Source organism: Buteo buteo, chromosome 13 (assembly GCF_964188355.1).
Source record: "Buteo buteo chromosome 13, bButBut1.hap1.1, whole genome shotgun sequence".
NCBI classification, from domain to species: Eukaryota; Metazoa; Chordata; class Aves; order Accipitriformes; family Accipitridae; genus Buteo; species Buteo buteo.
In genome coordinates this window covers 36,316,993-36,332,086 of record NC_134183.1, presented here as the reverse complement: position 1 = coordinate 36,332,086, position 15,094 = coordinate 36,316,993, and the positions used below count along the sequence as shown (strand labels likewise).

Genomic DNA, 15,094 nt, shown 5'->3' with positions numbered 1-15,094 from the left:
TGAGGACTACTTTGATTTAAAATACCAAGCAAGTATTCTGAACTAGTGATAACTATGAATGTCAGGGAATCCTGATTGTGACTGGCCAGTGGAATGAAAAGTTACTTATTTGAAAATAAAATAATCGAAGAGTGGATACACCTGCGGAGATTAAGACATTGTTTTAAAGCGATTTTAGCACTTCTGCTCTCTCTCAAAGCCTTACTCATCACAAAAGTTGTAAGGGAAGTACAGCATATAACTCCTAGCTCATTTAAAGTCTGGGAGAAGAAATTCTAGCTGCTGCCACAGAGGAGTACAGATTGGAATTTCTCATGCACATACCCACCAAACAAGTCATTACTGACCATTTTACAGAATATGGGGTTGAATACTTTGGATGTGAGAATAAACTGAAAAAGGGATTGAGTATATACTTAAAAGGATGATTCACCACAGGCTTCATGACCCAATACAAAAGCATCTACTCTGACCTCAAGAGCCACAAAGACAGCATGGAACTGGATATTTTAAACACACTGATATGGCTACAGGGACAAAGGTTAGAGGAAATGAAGTGTGGGAAGAGTCAGTGATTCTCACACAAAACAGGCAACTAATTCTGCCTGCTTTCAGAAAAGACCCATCTTTAGAAAAAATACGACATGCCAGCTTCCATGCATTTTTTGCTCTCATTTTCTTGCTGTTACCTTGCACTATTCCAACATAAAACAACTGAGGTTGAGCAATCAAAAGCCTGTCATTTAGAAGAAATCATAATTTTTAGATAGCCTTAGCTGTGCAAAAATAATAGTTATATAAATGTACACTCTGATCTGCTATTTCTTTCCCTTTAAAAGATCAACAGAACTGATACTACCAAATTCTTTCTCATACCAAGAATAGTGAAGATCTGGATTGGACTGTTTGTTTCTGTTCTTAAAGCTCTCTGGTAATAGATTAATGTGTATCAGAAATGAAAGTTTGGATATATATTGCATGAAGTGCACCAGAATCCCTTTTCAGCCAAGGCTCTTCTAACAGTCTTTATTTTGGGATTGTTTCGCATACATCATATTGTTGGCATCACAGGATAAAAATTGTATGGACCTCAGAAACAGACTGATGGGAAAATTAATAAGGAAAACAGCACAAAAGAACAGATATGATGTTCAAGCAAGTATCAAGATATGAGCAGACACTGCTTACAAAACCTTGTCTGGATTCATAAAAAGAGAAGAAACAGAAATAGAAATGACATCACAAACCTGCCAAAACATCCTCTCTCCTAGAGCAGCAGACAGCTCCTTTGACCAGTGCTAACAAGATTTTAAAGTTGTCTGAGGCCAAAGATGAAATGTATAAAGATAAATACTATAGGGAAAGACTACACCCAGAACATGAAGTAAAAATTTTAGGGAAATTTGAGAAGACTGAAACTATATGCTCTTACTAGGCACATACCAGGCTTCCTCTGTCACCAGCAGAAGGGAAAGCACACAGAAATTTTAAAATCATACAAGAACCCAGATACTTCCACGGCTCCATAATATTAACTTAGATCAACAGCAGAACGTAGACAAGTTAGAATAAAGCTTTACTTATCCTGATCTTCATCCTCCAAAGGCAACAGAAATTATGGTATTTAGCACCATGAATGGAAAAAAAGGGAAAACAACAACAGCATAAGCCTACTGGAATATGGAATAGTCTGACTGCTCCCCAGTTTTAAGCAATAAATCAGTCATCCAGAGTTGCATGTGAGCTATGAAAAGAGACAGGCAGAGAGCACATTTCTGGAATACCTGTGGCATACATAACAAAAATACTTAATTTTGCAGCAAGTAGGATTGAAAAGAAAGAAGCGATGCCAGCAGCATGCCTAAATATCCTAGGCTGAGTGTTCAAAACAACAGGTAAACATTTGCAATATTTCATCTGTTCCCCAAGCCACTTCCAGTAGCCCAAACAAATTGCTGTGAGGACAGTGGCTAACTTCTTCCCGCCGTCTTTTTTACGGATTCTGCAATCTCTTCTTTGTGCCTATCCTGCCATATCATAGGCAAGAAGTCAAAAGAAACCAGGGGAAAATAGTGACCAAGAACAGAGCATCACCACCTAGAGTCTGGAGCCAAATAGCAAACAAGAACCTGGGAAAAGTGTGGCTAAGACCTATAATAATCTGTTCTTCCAACTTCCCCTTCCACAGCTGCTCCTCGAATGCTGGAAACAAGGAACTGCAGATGGGAAACATGCACAAGCTTTGCAAAATAGAGTTGATCTACATACACAATAAATTTAGTCCTGAAAGAGAATGTAAATCTTTTCAAATAGGCTGAAGACTGAACAGACACGAGGAAGGAGGTCTCACATGGAACATACAAAGTCTCAACCATTTATGTTTGAAAGGATTCCCAATTCATGTTTAGTTATAAATGCTCTGAAAGATATTTGGCATTCAGGTTTGAGTATTTACCATATTTAGCAAACAGCAAAGATTTATACTGCTTTTACATTTCCTTTTGATGATTTCATTTCTATATATATTTGTTAAGTAAATATGGTTCCTCTGAGCTAAAGAATAAATATTATCGCAACACCCCTATATATGGGTAAAGATGCATAGCTGGTTTAAAGAAGGTCGTATAGGAAATCTCTAAGAGCTAAGAATGCAACCAAACTTCAGAAACAGTCTTTAAAATACTACCAATCATAACTCTTATTTTGGACATCTCAACTAACTGTTAGTCATTAGGTGGTTTCAGACATCTAGGAGTCGTCGTGAGAACATGGCTCAAATGCACATTATGCAATGCTTACTGCAAAGAAATAAGAATTAAAGTCTGCATGATCCTTGACAAAAGGTCAGTAACACTCTGGTTTACACAGCATTAAATAGTGGGAAAACAGAAAAATATTTGTATTTTCAGAAGGGCTACAACATAGATTTCACCTCAGTATAACCTCATAATCTGAAGTTCATTGCCTTAATAAGAAACAGACAAAGCAAACTGGTAGAACACAAGAGTTTAGGCAATTCTCTGTCTTTTTTGATTTGTGGAGCCTAAACATTTTACAACAGGAGTGCAAGCACAGTGCTGCAAATTCAGGAAACTTACTTTCCTTGGTTTCCTTTTGAAGCCTCTTAGAAGTGAGTAAACAGATTACCTGAGGATCCATTACCACATTTAATCCTAAAAGTTAGCTCAGGGGCTCTTCAGTTAGACAACTCTCTTTTCAGTCACCAGCACTCCCTTTTCATTTAAAAAAGGCTCCTCTGAAAAAGCACTCATCTGTATTTTGCTCCTCCCCACATCTCCCAGAACAAAGGCAAAAAAGCATGACATTGCTTTTTAAACATTACATTTTTTAAAAGCAGAAAGTATTCAGCTTTTATGAAAACTTTAACAATCACATTTGAGCTTACGGACTTCCCAAGTTAAAACATTTATTACGGTAATGGAAGCTTGGCTTTCCTGGTCTTCAACAGTCTCCTAAAACAGCTAACTCCCACCCTGGAACTGTTTCCTGACCTCTGAAAAGGGTCATCTATGTATAACTGTAGACAAAATATGCCCATGGCATTCCGAAGCTCCATGGTAAGCTCACTTAAAAGAATCCAGCAGGTTCAGTTCACATCTCAACTGAGCTTTGTTTTTCATGATAAAATATCCACTCCAGAAGAAACCCTTAAGTAACCCTTAAGTAAATAAACCTTTAAGTAACCCTTACCTGGCTGCCATAAGTAGTACACACTGATTCTTCAGCAATGAGTACATAGTACTCAAAACAGGCTAGTCATCTCTCCTATTGCTACCTGATAAGTAACAGCAATGAGTGAACTTCTAAGAGCAGGTTGCAATGTGTAAATAAAGAGTCCTGAGAGACCATAGAGGACTACTGCACTGGACACTACTTAATATCTCCCATGTGCAGCATATTATGCCTAGGTCTTGGAGTTTAGCATGTAAAAGACAAATAAAAGGAGAAGCCTATTATCTGAAACTATACCAACTAATCGAGCTGATTAGGAAAGACTGTTTGAAATTTCAGCTTGTAAAAACTGTATTTTTTTTGACAACTGAAGTGTATTTCATTTACAGCTAACAGTTCAATTAACAAGAAGCAGAAACATTCATCCACTTCACACTGAAATTTCCCTCTACTCAAGTATCCATGTCTTAATCACCACAAACTTGTTTGCATTCCTATTTAAAATGCGTATGCTGAGTAACATTTCCTAACATCACCTGATAATCATGCATTTTATACTTAAGTATCTTATAACCATACAAAAAAACCTGCAAGATTCCAACTAGTTTTGCTGACTATGACCCACCCAGCAAAGCATTAATGAGCAAGACGTGTCTAGTCACCGCATTTTCTTTGCTGGCTGTTCCTTCCTGCCCAGTTGTGGAGGAAGAAAAAGGAAACAATGTGAGAAAAGTCCACATTTTCTGCTACACTGAATTAATCCCACTTTCACAAATCAAGAAATACATCTCTCATATCATTCAGATGTAATGACTCAAACGACTGCTTTAGACTAGAAGGGACTGCTGGAGGTCATCTGGTCCCAACACCTACTCAAAACCAAAATGATGGTCATCTTTATGGCAGACACTACCATGGTAGACCATCTGGCTCAAAGCTTCTGGTCAACACAGAAGTAAACCAGCAAACACCCTCACTGCTTTTTTTTGTTGTTGTTGTTAGGAAGGCTACCAACAGCTGAAGAAATTAGCACTTTTCATCCTCAGGACAGACAGTGATGAATAGAAGACAGGACATACAAGCAGTTAAAAACATTCCTTAAAATGGCCACAGGAATAGAGGAGTACCAGACAACACCTCTCCCACTCCTGACAAAGCTTGAGGGACACAAGAATAAAAAGACAATTCTTCTCTCTACCACCAGAACAGAGATGGAAAGCTTTCACTTTATTCATCTATTAACTAGAAAAATCTATCGAGAGAAGCCTTAGCAAGGAATCCAGGATCTTCTCTCCAATTACTGAAGCTAGAGCTGGGCATCCAATATTATACTGCCCCTATACAAAGATTCCCTCACCCTTTGTATTAAGCTCAGATTTACTCTCAACTCCAAGTACAACAAGCAGCATTTATCCCAGTTCAAACCATTTCAACAAATTGTAAAAAACAATGGCAAACTGTCATTTCAGAGAAGAGTTATGTGTCAGGCTCACTACACAGAACCCATCTTCCAGTGATTTCAAGCAGGTTTAATTCAGTAGCAGTTTTAAGCAGCTTTTTTCTTTTCTTCAAACGAAAAGCTTAGCTGTGGGCTGCTGTGCTTGCCAGTCCACTAATTAGTCCACTCGTTCAATATATTCTGTCCTTGAAGTGGAGGACACAGCATAATGAACTGCATACATTTTCACAAGATTATAGGGACAGACAACTGAGGGACCAAGATACCGTAACATCAAGCTCTTCATTGCATATAAGCAAAAGGTTAAGTTCCCATTTCTAGCCTCACAGAGGATATACTAATATTTGCATGACAATAGGGGTTTAAATCTGAAAAGAAATGTAGGCTCCACTATATAAAAAATTGAAGTGACATTCTGTGCCAAAGCTTGATTAAGGTTCACAAACACTCATGCCACTAGTAGCATGCAGCCATCTTCACAGCGATATGCAAGCTCTACCTGAATAACCAAGTATTTCCTCCTTACTACAAGTATGGCAGTTCAGACTTCAGAGTGACTGCCACCAAGACTGAGGCTGGGAGCTATTATGTTTGAAGGTAGGTCTATCTGCATAAGAGAAAGGTAAAAAAAAAAAATCAGAGGCAGAGACAAGTGAAAAAAATCACCAGAGAACTCACTGGAAGAAAGAACCTAGGGAATATTCAGGTGTCTTGATTCCTTCAAGGATCAGCTGCTTGATGATACTGTAACCTCAAAGTGGTCATTTTATTCTAAAATGAAGGCTAGAGGCACATAAGTTTCAGCTAGTGATTGTAGAGGCAACATCACTTACAGAGACAAATTCATTTTTACAGTGACAACTGGCACCTGATGCCTTAATTTCTCCCTATGGCTTTAAAAATGTTATCTTATCAACCTCTCCACATCCTCTCATCGATACCATTTCTTTCAACTCCATCACCTTCTTCCCACATGGCACCATCTCCTCATGGGTTTTAACAAGCCAGTTGCAAATCATGGTTTGTCACTGCAGTATTTAACACTACACACTTGCAACCCCTCCTATATGTTCAACATCCAAACATCAACTGATTTGTCAACTATTTCACTGATTTGTCATTTCTTCTCTATTCCTTCAAATAAATTGCCATTCTAATTCCTTGTCACCTTTTCCTGATGTAGTGGTCCAGCTTGTTTGGGGTGATTACTTTGCATTTCATTTCTTTTAAATACTAAGGTATTTAGCAGTAGAAAGTCACAGCAAATGCCAGAAAAATTGTTTCTCTGATCTGCAAAAACCTCCAATTGCCCAAATTTCTGTATTTTTAATTACAATGGTATACAAATACATCCGCAGTAGTGAGATGCTACCAAGCAAGTTCAGAACTAGAGACTCTTAGAGGTCTCAAAAACAGAGGTATGACAAATACATTTCCTATTGTAAACTGACAACTCATTTGAGTAAAATTCATCTGTATATGACAGACTAGTGTACCTTTTTCATGATAACTTTCAGTTAACGTATTACTGCAAGGCTGCATTATCACAATCCTGCCTCATCACTTGCCCAGAGTCTTCTATTGGTCATCATGGAACCACATTCACACAAGCTGCAAGGAAAAATCCCAACCATGCAACAGAGCTATAGACCAGTAAAGCTCCTACATTTATATAGCTTTATTTAAATGTCTCCGTAAAAAGCCATTACAGACACTTATCTGACAAACATTACTGACCTCAGACTTGAGAATAAAGAATTGTGCATCAATAAAGAAAACCCGTTTTTCTAAACATAATTGCCAGAAGTCTATAATATAAAGACACTGAGAGAAAAGCTGAAATTAGGTTGTTGTTTTTTTAAGTTTCTAGCCTTTACTATGCATTTGAAATCTCCTGTCTTCCCACTCTTCCTCACTATAAAAATTTAAACCCTTTGCGTGTGCTTATTTGCATATCAATACTTACAATACTCTTCCGCATAACAGAAATGCAAGACCATAAACTTTAGGAGCATGCTGGAAAGTTTCTCGTAATCCATTATTTTCTACATGCTTTGCAAACCCTTCCGATTAAATGTCTTTTCTGCAGTTCCCTTGAGAAATACTTTGTTGAAATGGCATTGGGACAGAATGTACGTTTTCACAATTGGCAATAAAATTATGCAAGTAACTTACCTAAAAACCACCCCAAACATTTAAAGAATTTTCCTATAGAGAAAATGCAAGTAAGCCATCTATAACAGAGTTCACCTTTTTTCATACTTGTAATGAATATTAAGTTTTTATAAGGTTAAGACAATAACAGAAAAGGTTTCTCAAGTAAGGAAAGTATTTTTGATAGTAGAATGATTTTCATATCACTACTCATTCAAAACAACTCACGTAAACTCTTACAGTCTAAATTTAACATGCAGTTACTAATTCTACAGCTTTTTATATCCAAAGGTAAACAGATGAACAATTACATCTTATGTCAAGACAAAGACCACTTTGGTTAGTCTAATACAAATGCTTGCAAGATTTTTGTACTTTCAAGGAAGTTTCCTGAGCTAGAACTAAAAAAGCTTATTTCCCATCTGTAAAGCTGCAGTATACCCACATATACAGGGCAGAGGGGATGATAACTCAGCCTGACCCATTTAGCATAGCCACCTACTCTCTGTTAAAGAAAAGAAACAGAAAGAAGAATTCAAATCTACATAATGGTTACCCAGTCTTGTTTTAAAGACTGACAGTAAGAGAAGCGTCACTGGATCAGCTGTCCCACACGGTAGTTACATACACAGTAAATCTGTACAAATTCCTATTGTAGCAGTCACTTAGATTTTTGTTATGCTTTCACAGGCTAGACCCTATAAGCTAAGAACCTATGTCAATAAATTCTGATTAAGTTGAAAGGATACATTTATCAAGTAACAAGACGTTAAACAAATGCAGCACCTGCATTCATTTTTGAGACTGAAAATATGCCTTTAACTCATGTTCAGACTCTGATCTTTTTCCAGTGTGCTGGCAACCCTTTCTGAATTCCAAAAGCAGCTGTAGCAGTGCCAGCTGCGGAAGACATGTACTACTACCTTGCCTGTTAAGACTCCTCTGTTCTTATACCTAAGGCTCAACTGGTCAGAGCTTCACTAAATGCTAATGTTCACAGCTGGATTACCCAGTCACCTCCAACACCTCTTCAAGTAACTGCTTCCAAGGAGGCCTTCCCCAGCCTATACCTGTCCTGAGGTATACTAGTTTAAATGTGACCAAATATAAAGTCTAGTTTGCTTTGGTACAGTCTTTAAAAACAAAAAGCTAAACAAGGTTAGTAAACCACAACTATAGAAAAAGCAGTTGTCGCATTACCTCTCGCCAAGTAACCACGAAGTTTTAAATTGATGCCATTTTGTTCAAAGACATCAAATTTCAGAAAGCAGGATGAATCTGGCACTGTTTGTGACTTTAAATTGACATTTAAAAAGCCAGGGATCAAACTAATATGATTCAGAAGCTTTCTTCTGCCTTTTTTCCTATACTCAGAGTTAAAAAAAAAGAATATGATTTGTGCTTCCACATTTCAATTAAGTGTTTGGTGTTAGTGAACAGTTTACAGAATCCTGATAATGTCACACAATTGATACGCTAACATCAACTGATGAAGCCGAATGGGAAACTGGCAAAATACTAGTGGAGTAAGCTGAGCATTACATGAGTACAATTTTCAGGCCTCTTTCTCAAGCTCTGCATATTTTGATACAAGGTAGATTTAAGGATAGGTTACAGAGTAATAGCTTGTTGCCAGAGAGATGGGAAGGTCTTGCTCCCTTCTTTGTCACTGGTTATGGCCATCTCCACAGCTTACTGGACTTCTCAGAGAGCTGCTGTAACTCTCTAACTCTTCCCTTTGGGACAACGGCAGGGAAGATGGGAAGCTAGGTATCTTCTACCAGCTCAGATACATAGTTGAAAGGACTCAGAGGGCTCAAATAAATACCAGAGCTTATTAAAAAAAGAATGCATATGGAAACTCCCACTTCAACACATGGTAAGCGGTCATATCAAGCTATGAGAGCCACCCCCAATCACTGAAGGTAACTTTTTGGACTCATTCTGCTAGTAGTCGTTTGTAGTTTTCACATGACTTCAAAAGAAGCATTCAGAAAGGTCATCTGCCCGCATGAAGATAAGCCAAGTGCTAGAAGTTGCAGACAATAGCTCTCCACTGCCTAAGGCTATAGTTTTATGGCAGCCTAAGTCTATTTAACTACTAACTATGTATAGCATCATCTTCAGCCTGGCACCTCTGTTCACTGCACAAGTCATGTGTTTCATCACGCTAAAGAAACAGAACAGCTTTTAGTTCATTTATCACATTAGTTTATGCCATATGAAAGGGTGAAATGGCCAGGAAAGGATCCAACAAGCATTGCAGCTGGCAGAAAAAAAAAGGGATGCAAGTAGCACAGCCAAGAGTTAGCGACTTACATTTTTATAACCCTATAGCCTGAGATTCAGCTATCTCACTAAAAATTCTAGTGGTGTCAGAGATGAAGAACATTTGAAACTATTCCAGTAACTGAGGGCCCCAAAATAGTCATAAATGGGAGGAACTATGATTACCAGAAAAAATCAGGATTATCTCATAAACTGACTTGACATTTTCAGTTTTTTTTTTTCTTTCCAATCTAAAGCTAAACATTTATTCTCCTGATGAAAGCTGAGATTCTTTCCCATAAGTCTGGACAGAGAACTTGAATTCCACGAATTCTGATTAATTTATTCTAACAAGGGATACTTATTACACTGGCTCCTCATATCTTACATGAATTGCAGCAAATATCTTAATTAAACTCAGCAGAAGAGTAGTTGAAGTCTATTCTGTCATGCTTCCTACATATCAAAACAGTGAGGATTTAGTCAAATATTGGTTATCTCAATTTCATTTCATCAGTAGCATGCTTCATGTGCAATACCAGCTAAAGCATACTGCAGTAAATGCACCCCGAGCCAGAAATCTGCTCCAAAAGATTTTAGTATGGTTACCCGCGATAGTAACTGGCTAAGGGTCAGGACTGAAAAAGACTGTTATGCCATGTTTTTTACATAACTACACTGCTAACCAGGCACAAATGAAGAACATCTTTTTCCTGTGGTTATTATTTAATTTTGCATTGGCAAAGTTTAAACTCCAACAGAAACAATGAATCTTCTAATGCTACTTTGCCTCCACTAAGCTTTCCAAATTTCTCCCAGTTTATCACTGCCTTGGTACTCTATCTTGAATCACAAACCTCCAGCTCCTGTTTTAAAGCCCTCCTTTGCTGAGACAATTACAAACATTCAGATCCAAGCAGCAAGAACTAATGTAAAACCTGCTTATTAAGAAATACATCCTGAAGGAGAAATAAGAGCATTCTAATATGCCTATATAGTGCACAACTTTTGGAAACTCTGAAGATTTGCTCATCCACTCTAGAAATCTTATAGAATTTGTGATTAATGAGATATTCCAACAAGATGCTTGTGTATTTGAAGATATGGTAGCTTTAAATGGAATATCTTTCTTCAATAAGTCTTAAATTTTTTACCCTTTGGGTATCAGAAGATTTCTTTGTCAACGCGCTGGATAAGTGAAAATGCAAACAAGGAACGTTATGCTTATTCTTAAAGTAAGCTGTGAGGAAGTGGGACATGAGAGGAGCACTGTACCAAGGGAAAAGGTTTAGAATACCAGTAAAAAAACAAAAACAAAACAAAAAACTTAAAACTAAAACGTACACCAAGCTGTATTCCCTTACCTTTCTGTGCCATTTATCCTGTACCAGGAACATTCCCCTCCACCCCCCAAGTCTACTTGGCAGAAATGTGATGCTAACTAACTCCAGATTTAAAAGTGTGAATGAAGATTCACAGCTTACTGTTTTCAGCACTTTGTTTGGTGTTGATCTGTTTTCTCTGTTGTATAGTGTCATACTATTACCAGAACTTGTTCTGCCACAGCTCTCCACTGCTTTTCCAACTATGGAGACTGACACATTCCATATATTGTCAGGCACAGCATATTTTGAACCCTAGTATGGGACACTAACTCCATTACATCAGAAATTCAACCTTTAATCAACATATAATTATCGCCCCAGAGTCATAAGCCTGAGATCATTACTTAGCCTATTCTTACACAAATGACAAAGACAGTCCATTCTTAAAAAAAAAAGTTCATTTGCATTACTGATGCTTTGTCAATTACTAGTTTTCAGCAAAGAGTATTCCAAAGTTAGAAAACAACACACCATCCCATGTCCAAGGCTTTGAAACAGCAGCCAAGGGAATTCCAAGAGAAACAAATTGCTTCTTTGAGTTACACACACAAAAATTCACAAGAAACATAAATTCATGTCATACCACTTACCTGAAATAAAAGGAATTACAGAACTAAGTCAGACCTGCTTTAACCACCATTTGGTTAAGACTGAGAACCCATCCAACTACAGCAAGCAACCATACTGCAGGCTTATGTACATATTTAGGTCCCACCATAATAATAAAAAACATTCCTTAGTCATCCATTAAGCTTGTTATTTAAAAAAATCCCCAAATATTTCTCATTCTCTGCAGTTGCTGGGACATGTACCACATCCAAGGGACAAACCAGGTAACAGTTGTACCATCTGAGTAGCTAGTTACCCAGTGCAGTTTAATTTAACATCACAGCTAGTGGCGCCTAAAGGGATTGTCCTATTCCTCCCACAACCCCCTTGTCTGTTTCTCTTGAGCCAGAAGTGGTGCACACAAAAGCAGCAAGCTGGTTCAGGGGTCTAAAGCAGAAGCAAAGCAATGCCCCTTACAGACAGTAACATTCCCTGAACTTGCTGAATAATCAGATTAGCATCATGAGGAAGAGAACTGGCCTTTCAGCAACTGTATGGTTCCAGAGCAGCTAAGGTTGAGGACCCCCTTGATTTCATACATTGTACAGTTTTATGTTACAGTTAAAAGATGGGCCTTACCACTTCCCCATCTTATTACTGTCTTCTTCACAACCAGCCACACTCACCTCCCACACACATACACTAGTGTTCATGCAAACTGTTTGGTTTTCAACTTGTCCAAGTCCTTGAACTAATTTACCAGCTAGATAAAAAAGTTTTCATCTCATATGCTCTTCGAAACAGTTTGCCAAAACACATGCATGAGTGCTAGCATCAGAGGGCAACAGCAGCAAAGATTCACTGGCTCAAGCTCCTTCAGAATCACACCCCCAAGCAAAAATCGCAAATCATACATACCACCACTTAAAAGTCCTAGCAAGTGCTACAGATGACAAATATTTTGAAGGGCAATTAAGAACACTTTGTTGAGAGTTTCTTTTGGCTGCAACAATCCCTCAGACACTACTGTATAATTAAAGCTATGAATTTATCTTTTCATATTTGAACACAACAATAAAACAGAAGTAGACATTCCCCTGGTAATTCACTAAACTGCCAAGAAATCCTCGGTGTTCTGCACTAGTTAGCAGGAAAAAAAAAAAAAAAAAGGAAAAAGCATTCAGAAATAAATTCTGCCAGTCTTAAGCCTCTTGAATTCAATTAATAACTGACACTTTCACTGTCCTCATTCTCTTATGTACCTCACGCATTTTTATCATAGTAACAAAACTTTATGTCACTCAGTCTTTTGAGTAAAATAACCCTTCCCATTTTCATGCTATCGCAATTTTTTGAGCTACGGGCTAAGGGTGTCAGCTGCTCACCTCTACTTATCCCAGCCATAACGCCCAAGAGACACATTCCAAAGTCTTAGATTCCCTTTTACCTGAAGAACAGTACGAACAACCCAAGTCATAAGAATTTCAGAAACAGTGAAGCGTAACATTTCTTTTGCTATTCATTGTACACTGTGTAAGATGTATGGTCCAAAAGACTGAAATCAGTCAGCCAAAGTCAGCTATTGCCCTAGTCTCCTGCAAAGGATAGCAGGATCAGTTGTTTCTAGGATCAAACTCATTAATAAGCCTCTTTGAAGACAACTTAGCACAGCTTCCATTTAACATATTTACTATTAAAAAAAACCTAGTCAGTAATGTTCTTAATGTCATTTCTGAAAGACAAGTTTTCTTCAAAACACATCAGCATTTGCAAGAGTAAAGTCAAGGAACAAGGAAGATTTCCTAGTAAACTTAGAACATGGAAGTATTCAGTTATTCCACCGTAATTGGTTTTGTTCCTCTGTAACACAAAATGAAGATTTCTCCCAGATAAACACAGTCATTCAAAACTAGCTCTAGCTGCAATTCACCAAAAGCTGTCCTTATCAAACTGTTATTAAGCAACCCTTCAGAAATAGAATGTCAGTCTCAGGCTTGTCCCTCATAGATAGGTATGAACAATGCATGTTATTCCTTTAATAAGAATTAACCCTCTGTGAGATTAACTTGCATACAAAAAGCTTTAACAGATACATCCCAACAATCTCATTATGGAAGAGATTATTACAAGACTAGTCTGTTTTAAATTGCTTACCATCTCACCAGTCCCACTGGGAGTAACACCAGCAGTGCATGTGTAAACTCAGATCCAGTTGTTTTGCTCTCAAAACTCAAAGACCAGTATCAGACTAGACATAGTAAACACTAATGGCTGCCATCTGAGCCAACAGCTGCACTACTGACACCACTAGAGCAATTACGCCACTGGAGCAGGAAAAAGCCCATTCTGTAGACAGACAGCAATACAACATGGCCAACACTGCAGATCTTGCCAAATGAAGACTGACCTACATTACTAATAAAAGTTTTAGTTACTACATGAGACACCAACTACCCTTAGCTGCTTTCATGAACAAATCCACTGGGGAAAATAATAGTGTTTTCTGAAAACAAACTGTTCTTAGTAAATTCATACCTAGTGAACACTTAGTGTTGAAGTGGTTTTATCCACCACTCTTCATGTCTTAACAAGAACTGATGTTTAAGAGTTCCCGTGAACACAAGAAATATTCCCCCTCTCTAAGAGAAACCATGGAAGTAAAAAAATAAAAAAGCTTAAAAGAATGCAGAAAGCAAGCTAGTTTGGGGAACTCTCCAAAGCCAATCAAATTATAGATAGAAAGGGCATTTTATCACTAATGAGATAAATGAACAGCTAGCAAAAAGAAAAAAGACAAACCTTTCTTTATTCACCTACTGTCCTCGAAACAGTACATGCATGTTCCCTTGAGTTACCCTTCTCTCTCACAGATCACTATCAGAAGAGTATCCCCATTATTATAAGTGCAGCCTCTTCACCTGTGCTCTAACATCTAACAGTCTCTCACAGCACATGCCATAACACTCAAGAAAATCAGCACAGTTCTGTGGGCACTTCAGTAACAGTGAGTGGGAGTACTTAAGTTTTTCAACCACAGCCTAGAGAGGGCAGGACGTACAGCAAGAATTCAGAAACCTATAACAACTTGTTTTAGTGAAACATGCTCCAAATTTGCCTGCAAGCTTTGTCCCTGTCAGTGCAAAGCTTGAAAAAAATCTCATCCAAGAACTGGCCCTAAAACAAATCCTATTTAATCAAAGAGAAGCACTTACTATGGAAGGCTGAGCTTGCTTTGGCAGGTGAGAAGGTATACCTTGCTAATTGGGCACACCTCGATACTAAGCAACCCTTTATTTAAACACATTGTGAACAGACACACTAACAAAGAAAGCTTACAAAGTTAACTTGAACACATCAGTTTATGATTTTCTCAATTCCTGTGCTCTGATAATAAGAATAACTTTGTGCAGCTACAAAGCAAAAACACAGCTCACAGTCACTGCTTTCATTCAGAAGTCTACCAGCACCAGGGAAATCAGCACGTCTTCTCAGTTCTCTGTGCAGTCCCTGGCCTTCAGACACAGAAAGCCTAGACTTGTTGAGGGAAGATGTCCTGCAAGAACAGAAGATGGAAAACAGTAAGAAT

The 15,094-nt window shown here is 38.0% G+C and overlaps 1 protein-coding gene across 7 annotated transcripts in view; it reads right to left on the bottom strand.

Annotated features, from left to right (window-relative positions):
* Window positions 1-15,094, bottom strand: part of HMG20A (high mobility group 20A) — a 46,920-nt gene that overhangs the window by 29,503 nt on the left and 2,323 nt on the right. For 4 of the 7 annotated variants that reach the window (XR_012652837.1, XM_075045612.1, XM_075045611.1 and 1 more), the window contains exon 2: window positions 14,943-15,061. The exons of 2 other annotated variants lie outside the window; for them this stretch is intronic. The gene's annotated coding sequence lies outside the window, so the exon portion shown is untranslated. Of the gene's footprint in view, window positions 1-5,651; window positions 5,666-14,942; window positions 15,062-15,094 lie in introns of those variants that run through there. One more of the 7 variants, XM_075045617.1, reaches the window with a different exon arrangement.